We start from the raw sequence: 10,482 nt of genomic DNA on the forward strand, positions 1-10,482 counted from the left end.
TTCAATGCTTGCCGTAACACTGGAACTACACTCCTGAAATTGGGTTGCTTTGACCATATAGTTATAGAAATAAGCCACCTCCTCAGTTCTTAGAACTTTCTATAACACTGCAACTTTGTTCTCTAAGATGTTTGCTTTGTACCCTATTGCTATATAAATAATAATTATCCTTCTTAATTTATAAAGTTTGCTATAAAATTGCAACTAATTCTCCAAGCTGGCTGCTTTGTACCCTATAGATAAATAAATAATGAGCCTCTTCCTCGATACATAACATTAAGCTTGCTAATTTGTTGTATAGCTGAAGCTCATTGCTTTGGACATGATCATTCTCTAACATTAAAAAAATAATTTATGTACCTCAACTATATAACTATATGGTAATATTTTCTACTCAACTTGTTTTAGTACATTGGCTGATGGAAAATGTCTTTACAATGTTTGTTCTATTGTCTTGATTGCAAATGAAAATCTTTCCACCATATTGTGGTGCCTCACCAGCATTGAGTTATATGAAAATGCTTCATACTAAGCTAAGCACCTCCTTTATTTCTCAGTAAAGATGGAGAAAGCGAGGTAATTAAAAGGATTATTATATGGCATTATTTGACCTGAAACGAAGCTTGATTTCTTTGTCGTCCTTGATGTTTTTTACGGGTTAATTTTAACTTTTCTAGTTTTCGTCCATAAAAAATAAATTGTTTCAAATTGTATCGTCTGGATAGTTTAACTGTTTTCCAAGTGTTTTTCCTTCGAATCACATTCGTAAATGGTTTTTTGTTTCGTTTATTTTGCGTTTTGCTGTTTGCTTTACGAAGTTTGTTTACATTTGACTGTAAAATTACGCATTTTGGACCGTGGTCGATTACGGGAAAATAGTAAACCGGCAAAAGTGTTTCTAAGCCATTTAAAGCGCGCCACTTAGCCAGAAGTGACGATAGCCATATAATAATTACCATTATTTACCATAATAGTTACCATTACTTACCATTAACTACCCTTACTTACCATTACTAACAATTACTTAACATTAGTTTCCATTACTTACCATTACCTACCATTACTGAATTTAGTATTAGCTTTTCTGCAATGTTATTGGTTACATATACTCTGTTAGGGTCATGGATCGTTTGTGGTCCAAAATGCGGCGGTTATTGAAAACTTGAATTTAACCCCGTATTGTGAAGAGTGTAAAAGACTTGGCTTTTGCTCTTTACTTGAGGAACGTATAGGGAGTAAAAGTGGATCTTGGAGGCTTTCTATGGTCAATCTTTCGTACGCAACCTGTCGAAGGTAAAGTTATAAGAAAAATGGAGGAGATAATTTTCAATTACAGAATTGTTATGCTCAAAATTTCCGAATAAGACTTAGGAGCATTTAACCCTTTCATTAGTACCATAAGTGTTTTAAAACTCATATTTACTATCGTATAATACATTTATTTTGCGAAAAGGTAAGCTTTACAAGTCTTTGAAAAATAAACATGTTTCGACAAAATAGTCATCATATTGTGGATTTTTCTTTCAGTTACCCGGCTGTTTTAGTGGTGCCACAACACGTGACCGATGACTCTTTGTTGCGCGTGTCTAAAAACCATCGTCATATGCGTTTTCATGTTTCAACGTTGAGACATAAAGTCAATAAATTCGCCGTCTTATTGCGATCTTCTGCCATTGAACAAAGCTCTGTGGCATCCATCGTTCGCTCTGGTGTAGCTGCAAGTGGTGGAAGCACTGACGCAATGCGTTCATCCAACGTGGAGAAAGATAAATAATTATCTGCCGTTGGTTAGTTGCTTACATTTATCGTTTCAACGCTCGTCCCCTACCCTGACATTTAAGTGCCCTCCCCCCCCGCCCCAAGCGCAATGCCTTCCCTTCCCCCATACATACAGATCTATTGCCACCCTTGGTATCACAGCAATATATATTGCTTTAATATAATTATGAGTACGTTGTGGATTCTTGTTTTTTTGAAAATCACATTTTGAATTAAAGTATCCTCAAACAATAAACGAGAACTAATGAAAATGAGTTGTATAATTGTTTTTCTAAAACTGAGTGATTTAGATATAGTATGATTGTCTACGCTATTAATTTATGGATATTGTTGATTTTTGTAAAATATTTATGTATTACAATATAAGTTTTTAGGGACTGTTTGCCATTTATTAAAATTTAATAGCATTAGCAAATGTACCTGTATTTATCACTTTTTTCTTTTGGATCCTAAAGTTTTTGCTTTAAGCATTATTATGTGCTTATGTGCTTTTCTGTGCTTTTAATTTTAAGTGTCTTCAAATCCTGTATCGTGGAATAAAGCGAAACATCGTTCACTGGCAGCCAACGTCAGCATGTCTAAAACAACGATGAATCTACGATCAAATGACAATGCATCTAAACGTGTTTCTGTTGTGGATTCCGTTGACAAAGCAATAACTGAGCAAGGATGTGAGCCTGCTGTACTGTACGTTTTTTAATCTTTCTTGGTGTGTTTATTATCTGTATTATTATTTTAACGATAGTCAATGGCGATAATAGTGTAAGCCCTCAATACCCAAGCGCAAGATCTTACGTTTTGCCATATCCAGTTCCTTTGAAATCGAATGTGTTTTTTTCAGTTCCATTTTCATTTGCATATATAAATATTCTCCACTCCCCCCTCCTCCCAATGATTGAACTGTCAATGTCTGTGCTTAACGTACGAACAACTGCAGTTAATACTTCATGTTTTTTTGTAGGTGACGTCATTTGCTCAAGTAATGTTAGATCCATACTACAGAACGATTAATGGTTTTAAAGTTTTAGTTGAAAAAGAATAGATAGATAGATAGATAGATGATTTATTTCTTAAAAACTGGCAGCCATATTGCTGAAATACGTTTAAGATTACATATAATACATACATAAATAAATTAACTAAATTACATCTTCAATGAGTTAAAAGTCATAAAACTATTTCTAAAACGTTTGGTATTAAAGTTAGTATTGAATGAAGATTGAGTCCTAAGTTCCATAGTTGAACGTTCTAAACGAGGAGGCAAAAGGTCATGAAGCTTATGTGAGGAATCTGCTACTATCTTCTGAAACAACGCTGTTGTTATATCATTCCTCCTTTCGCTAAGGCGTTGTAAATTAGTAAACTGCAGAGCGTTTTCATATTCTTGATGAGGCAGGATTATTTTTAATGCTCGCTTTTGGACTGACTCTAGGTTATCTGACAGATACAATGTCAGACTATTGTGGAACACTGGGCAAGCATACTCCAAGACAGGTCTTATACACGTTTTGTAAAATTGGAGCAATTCCTTGACTTCGATATTTGCTCGTTTTAGTTGAATAAGATAATAGAGGCGTTTACGGCATTTCTTAATTATTTCATTTACGTGGATGTTCCACTTAAGGTTACTGGCTATAACCAATCCCAAAACTTTAGCGTGTTGGACAATATCCAGTGTAATGTTATTGATGGTAATTGGTTGAAGGTCATTGGTATTAGATCCAAAACAAATTCGCATCTCTTTACATTTGCTTTCATTTAACTGGAACTTATCACGCGAGATGCTGTTCGCTAATGTGTCCATTTGGTTTTGTAAGTTACTTGTTTGATCTTTCTCAATTACTTCACTAACAGTGGTATCGTCCACGAATTTCCACATTTCATTATTTGGTAACTTGAGATCGTTAATCATTATCAAAAATAGCCAAGGCCCCAATTTTGTGCCCTGCGGAACGCCTGCAGGTACGAGTTCCCACTCTGAAAAGCAATCGAATTTCAGCTTTACTCTTTGTTTCCTGAAGTAGAGGAAATCCATAATCCAGTGTAGAACCCATTTCGGTATATCAAATGAACGTAGTTTTTCAACCAATAAGTTTTGATCAATCAGATCAAAAGCTTTCTTGAAATCCAATAACAACACACGAACGGCCGCCCCGTTACCATCAGTTGCTTTATTCCACGACTGTAACATACTAAGTAAAGCTATAGTTGTGCTTGAATTTGGAATTGCCCCATACTGATTAGAGTCTATCTTCTTAAGTACAGCTGGCTTGACATAATTTTCCACAACAAACTCCTCGGCTACTTTTGATACAATCGCTGTAAGTGATATAGGCCTTAAGTGTTTATTAATAGTTGTCCTTTGGACATCGTTTCTCACATCGCTGTAATCATACACATTCAACGCAATCAAGTTGATTCACGCCTGTTTTGTTGCAATTTCTTGATGGCGTCCATCAGGTTGTCATTGTTTCTTAAAGTTCTGTTGAAAATTGGGGTTAAGATGGTCTGATGTCCGTCGTCTGAGTATTGTGCGAAATGTTTTTTATATTACACACAAAAAAACCGTTTCACCAAAGCTTGAGTTAAGCATAAATTTTTTTTTGAAAACTTTATTCGATCAAAAATTTTAGTCATGAAGTTAAGGCGCTTTTCTCACCATAAATTTGAAATATACATTTAACTCTTAAAAGCAACTCTTTCGTGGTCATTATCTTCAAAGTTTTCTTGCATTGTACGACTCAATAAACCTCGCAATGACTATTTCAATATCTTGTTAAATATCGAACTTTTTAAAGTGCATAGATCAGGTTAAAAAATAAGTTCTCTAGATAGTTAAATTCATTTTAAGAACATGTGCACAATATTTTTTCAATGTTTTTTTCGGGCCTAAAAGTAAGTTACTCATCGCCATCAGTGACGCACTTAGGAGAACACGCTCGTTTCGTAAAGTAAAAACACCGTATACTATTAAAGAATTTTGGTGGGAAATGTTTAGACATGAATTGTCTCCCATCTTATTTATTTGCTATACTTCAAAATTAATGATAAAGTGACTTAGCCATTTGTTCATATTGTTTGTGTTCTTAGTTACTTTTTTTATTTTTACATTTAAGTTTAGAAAAATTACTCATATCTACATATTTTTTTATGTTCTCAGATATTACGTCAGTATCCACTATCCTTCGAATTCAACGAGTATTATTTACATTTTCTCGCCTATCGTAGTTTCTCCATGCGTTTTCGTACGTTTTTACTGGATTCAGAGCACGAACGTGTGCAGATGGGTTGGCTATCAGATGCTGAAAAGAAAGATGCAAAGACTTCTAAATCTCACATAAAAAGTCTTTGGGATCACATCGACATGCTACACAAAAAATCATCATTATTTTATAATTTCAAGTTTTCAAAAGAACATTCTGAAAAGGTGATTTGTTGATTTGTAGCCATATTTTAGCAAATCTTTGCTGCAACAGTTCGCATGCAATGTAATGAAATTACCTGAATGCTTTTCGGTCATGTAGTTGTGTAATCACCATCAAATTAATTTAAAACAAGATCAAAGAAGAATAGGCATTTAACTCAGTTTTATTTTCAATGGACGCCTTGTTTATCTTCATTTAGTAAATCCTGGAATATCCTTGATTTGTTGTGTTGTATTTAAAGTGACTTTATTGGACTCTAAAACCCATTGAACTAAATAGAACTGGAATATTACTTCCCGCCAAAAATTTAATGCCAGCAATTCAACTAGTCCCAATCTTTCCAGGCAGAGCTTATAAAAGTCCATTTACAGTGATAAGGTAGCGGGATTTCACCTACACACACGGATGTCTTAGAGTAAAATTTGGTAGTGACAATGGTCAAACATGCATAATTTTCTTCTCTAGACAAATACGAGGAATAATACGTATGTCTGTGTTTAATAGACCTTTTCAAGGTTATCGCAGCCATGTTGCAGGGGGTGCAAAAACATTGGGCCGAGCGCGCGGTCACGCATGGCGTCCATATAAATTACTAATAAATGCTCAAAAATTCCCTTATACATATTGGCCATTTCTTTTAAAAATATTTCTCAAGCTCGTCCATTTTAATAGTCGAATTATTATTTGCGATTTTTTACACACGTGAGTCCAATTTTGTGGCAATCAAAAAGCGGAAAGTTAAAGAAAACATTTGTTTTCTTTGAACAACTTGACCGTCGTTTGAGCGATGTTCTTCAGTTCGCAACACACGCACATGTCTACAGCAGTCAGCAAGTATCGCGAGGAACTATTCTACGGCAAACTCTTATTAGTACTTCCAATCATTTGTAAAGAGACATTGCTATTTTTATTATTATGTAAGGCGACTAAACAGCCAGAAGAAGAAACAGCCAAGTATTCAAATACACACTTAAAACTGTTAGTCGATGGCCGGCCGGTGTGAAACCTTACATCATACTCTCTCGTCAACTGTTCAAATTCCAAAAGGACAGGGAGTAAAGATGCCTCACATTTTGCTGGATTTCCATCAAAACTTGAATCAGAATCCTCGGTGTCATAGGCTTGATGAGGACGCTTTGATGTCGTCCATGTTTCTCTTCCTTTACGTTTAAACGGAGTCCTCGATTGCTTGTACTCTGATAGCGTAATAAAAACCGAAGGATAACCCATTCCGCGGTTATTTGAGGCTCTTTTTCCCAAGGGAAAATGAGTTGAGCAAACGAAAGTACCTTGTGCACCAGGCTTTGAGTTAAAGTCATCGGCTCTGCTGTTTACTATTTGTTTTCGCAAAATTTCAGCAAGTGCTTGATCTTTGGGCCACTTATGAAAAACTAACTTTTCTACGTGAGACCTCTTAACATGAAATCAAGATAGCGTTTATCATTATCGCAATATCCAACTGCACAACGCGCATTTTTTACTATTTCGGCCATGACTGCTCACAGCTACTCGGCTAGTTCAGGGTTTAGTTCGTTTGACTTGGCTTATGAGTTCCGCACATTTGCCAACTCAAGAACATCGCTCAAACGACGGTCAAGTTGTTCAAAGAAAACAAATGTTTTCTTTAACTTTTCACTTGCTGATTGCCACAAAATTGGACTCACGTGTATAAAAAGTCGCAAATAATAATTCGACTATGAAAATGGACGAGTTTGAGAAACATTTTTGAAAGAAATGGCCAATATGTATAAGGGTAATTTTTGCGCATTTATTAGTAATTTATATGAACGCTATGCGCGATCGCGCGCTCGGCCCAATGTTTTTGCACCCCCTATAAATATGGCTGCGATAACCTTGAAAAGGTCTATTATATTGTGCGATGTTTTTAATGAGATAGAACAAAATTTAAACAAAATTTCTTAGTGTAAATTGGAAAGGTTTGATTATAAATTGGAACGAAAATATATTGTTGCTAGAATTTCGCTCACAAACACAATAATTATAACTTATTCAGCATCTAAAATACAGTTACTAAGTCACAACGACTCGTTTCCTTTATTTTCTGTAGAAGATTTTCTTCTCGTAAACCAGATTTAATACATTACCTCTAAATTCCCAGGTGCTTCGTCCTCATTGCAACGTTTCCAATCTAAAATTATGGAGTTATTTTGTTTCGGAGAATGTCTCCACTGGTCCAGAGTTCGATCAAGTAGTCATAAATGAGACAGAAACTGCTGCCGAGGAAGGACAACAGAAATTAGATAACAAGAACGATGCCAATAGGTATAAATAAGATATTGCGTTAAGAAGTAAACGCGTTTTCATTTAAAACTTAGCAAAGTACCTCTACGATTTGCGTGTTTCCATTAAAAATTAGTGAAGTACTTCGATACTTAGCGTGTTTCCATTTGAAAATTATTGAGTATTTATTAGTTAGGATGTTTCCATTTAAACATTATGTAGTACTTCCATTGTTAGCATGTTTTTATTAAAAAATAAGTTTAATGCCATTCGTAGCTTGCATGCTTAATTTTTTATGAAAGAATGTTATATGCAGTGTGGTGTTGAAATTAAATGAAAATATGATCTTCGCACTTTTGCTGGAAACTTAAGCAATTGTCTCATGAACCTGAAAAATTCAGGTGACTTAAGGGGAATCGACCCTATGACCTCTGCGATTCCGGGGCAGTGCTCTAACCAACTGAGCTATGAAGTCACACAGTGGAGAGCATGTCAATTTGTTGGTCAATTTGTTGGTCAACATTTATGAGATGTGTTCAAGAAAGTTGAAGTTGTTATCAGTTCAAGGTATGACACACAAAAAATATATAAAGTTGCAATTACTATACGTCATAGATGATCAGTTATTTTATCTGTAATATTAATGATTTCGGACTTTGAATATATTCTTGGTTTGCTTTAATTCTAAAGCGTTAAAACGTTTACAAAACCAATAGTACTCAATAAGCATTTAAAAATTATTTGTCGGGCGTTCGTTTAAAGCAGTGAGTTATGATTGAAGGGAAACATGATTGGACGATTTTAAGTTTAAATGCAGACCGGGAGTCGGACGATTTGACGATTTAAAAATCAATAAAAATTATTCATAGCATGAATTTATAGTTATAACAAAATAAGGCAAATTAAAGCGTTACATTTATTAGTCCTCTATTATAAATTTGAATCCACCGCTAAATGACTAGTATATAGCGCAGAAGACAGGGGCGGATCCAGACTACGTCAAAATGCGTCGCATGACGTGGTTGAAAAATTAATGGAATAGTAAATTTACTTTCCTTTTTCATAGATCCATCACGACCTGCAACTTCTAAATTTAATATTCTATATCAATGACCCGTAATAAATCGCAATTTGTTAGACAAATCTAACAAGTTCGAAGTGCGTTATATTTAACGCACAAATTGCTTGTCTCCGATATAATGATACTTGTATAAGTAAATTACATGAAGTATTTCATTAAGCCGAAAGCCGAAGCTACAATATTCTATATATAATATGAATGATGAATCTTTAATTAACTACGTCGTTGCCTGCAAGTTTTGACTAAGTTGAAGGCATGGGTAAGCTTAAACTCAACATCTTATCGGTCAAAATCATGAAATACGTCATTCTGCATGTTATCGAGCCTTTGTTTTTACCAAAATTCGGCGCAGTTTTATGTGGAAATCCAGCAGAACAAAAAATCCTCATGCACTTGCATGCACTTGTACGTTGATCAGTCGAATTTTTTGTTGCTAGATCTAGACCTTATTTAAGGATGGCGTTGTTTCAACATCTTGTTAGCAGCGCTTTTTCTAGCAAAGATGTAGAAACTTTGGTGTCGATTTACGAGGAATTATTATCGTCTTTGCGATCTCTCAAAACTTACACGTCGGAGAACTTAGCGCAACGTATCGATTGTGTGTTGATGATGTCTTTATCGACGTTATTAAAGCAGTAAACTTTGTTTACAATATGAACATAGTAGCCCAACATAAAACTTTTAAAAAAGCCATCACAATAGTAAAATAAAGGAAGATTTATTAATAACGTTTCGTCTTTAACTTAAGACATCTTCAGATTATTTGAGATAAATTATATACGTGAGGTTTTAAATACAAGCATATAAGAACGTGAAGGGGGATTGAGTATACCTCTCTTGTTCATCTCTTCTTGTTTATCTTCTTGTGTAAATTGTTGTTTATCATTGATGTATTTGCGTGCAATAAACTTTTTTTTGTACTAATTCAACAAACGGCTAACATGTTTGTTGTATTTAAGTAAATGGTTTGAACCCGGGAGTATCGTTGCATGTTTGTAAATGTAGATCGTCCAGGTTGGTATAGTCCTGAGAAAGACTGTTTTTGTTGTTGTTGACTGACGTTTCGACTACCTTAGCGGTAGTCATCTTCAGAGTCAAATTAGGAGTAAACGTAAGGTTAGCCGTATTTGCTATCTGGCTCTTACGTCCTTGTATTGTGTGTACAGGAAATGTGTATTGTCATTGTGAATTAGTGTGAAGTGAAATATTTTATTTTTAGTTGTGATGTGTGATTTAGGTGTGATGTTTTAATTGTAATGTGTGGGTGTCAATTATGTATTGTCATTGTGAATTAGTGTGAAGTGTAATGTTTTTAGTTGATCGTTTGTTTGTATTGTGAATAAGTCGTTTGTAAGGTGCCGGTAATTGCTGTGATCTGTTCAGGGGGGTTTGTTCGAAGTTCGTATAGCAACTTTCTAATGTAAGCCGTTGTCTATTGTCAGTACTGTAAGTAATGCATTTTGCCGAGTCCCAGTCAATGTTGTGCTTTGTGATTCGGTGATGTTCGGCAATGTGATTATTTTTGTCTTGTTTCTTAGTAGCTCGTTTGTGTTCAGTAAGTCTTATGTTTAAGTTCCTGCCAGTTGCCCCGATATAGCAGGCGTGGCAGTCGGAGCAGTTTATTTTGTAAACTGCACCTTGTCGTTCGTTGGGTTGCTCTTTGTCCTTTATGTTCGTTAGTACTTGTCGTAACGTTGTGATTGGTTTATGTGCGACACGTATGTTGTATGGTCGTAAGATACTCGAGATAGTCGCAGACGTACCTTTGATGTAAGGTATCGTTGCTGTTGTCACTGAGTTGTTCGTTTCGTTGGGTTCGTTGGGTTTGTAAGTGTTGCGTTTGATATAGTCAGAGTTATAGTTGTTTTTGTCAGAAACACGTTTGAGATAGTTGTTTTCGTTGTGTAGAGCGTCCGGTGAATCACATATGATTTGTGCACGTCTTGTTAGTAATCT

General features: G+C 35.2%; 3 long non-coding RNA genes across 3 annotated transcripts; 2 read left to right on the forward strand and 1 right to left on the reverse strand.

The window, feature by feature from the left end:
- Nucleotides 1–1,080: 1,080 nt before the first annotated feature.
- On the forward strand, nucleotides 1,081–2,925 carry LOC124455444. The gene is made up of 4 exons (XR_006951854.1): nucleotides 1,081–1,293; nucleotides 1,528–1,787; nucleotides 2,292–2,488; nucleotides 2,741–2,925. It is a non-coding gene; the product is annotated as an uncharacterized LOC124455444 (long non-coding RNA).
- A 1,217-nt stretch (nucleotides 2,926–4,142) lies between these two features.
- Nucleotides 4,143–5,111, forward strand: LOC124455445. The gene is made up of 2 exons (XR_006951855.1): nucleotides 4,143–4,239; nucleotides 4,940–5,111. It is a non-coding gene; the product is annotated as an uncharacterized LOC124455445 (long non-coding RNA).
- Nucleotides 4,758–9,535, reverse strand: LOC124455446. Its single transcript, XR_006951856.1, has 3 exons — nucleotides 9,359–9,535; nucleotides 7,310–7,438; nucleotides 4,758–5,081 (listed from the first exon to the last, which is right to left on the reverse strand). It is a non-coding gene; the product is annotated as an uncharacterized LOC124455446 (long non-coding RNA).
- Between the last annotated feature and the right edge of the window lie 947 nt (nucleotides 9,536–10,482).

Source organism: Xenia sp. Carnegie-2017, unplaced genomic scaffold, assembly GCF_021976095.1.
Source record: "Xenia sp. Carnegie-2017 unplaced genomic scaffold, XeniaSp_v1 HiC_scaffold_4, whole genome shotgun sequence".
Classification (NCBI taxonomy): Eukaryota; Metazoa; Cnidaria; class Anthozoa; order Malacalcyonacea; family Xeniidae; genus Xenia; species Xenia sp. Carnegie-2017.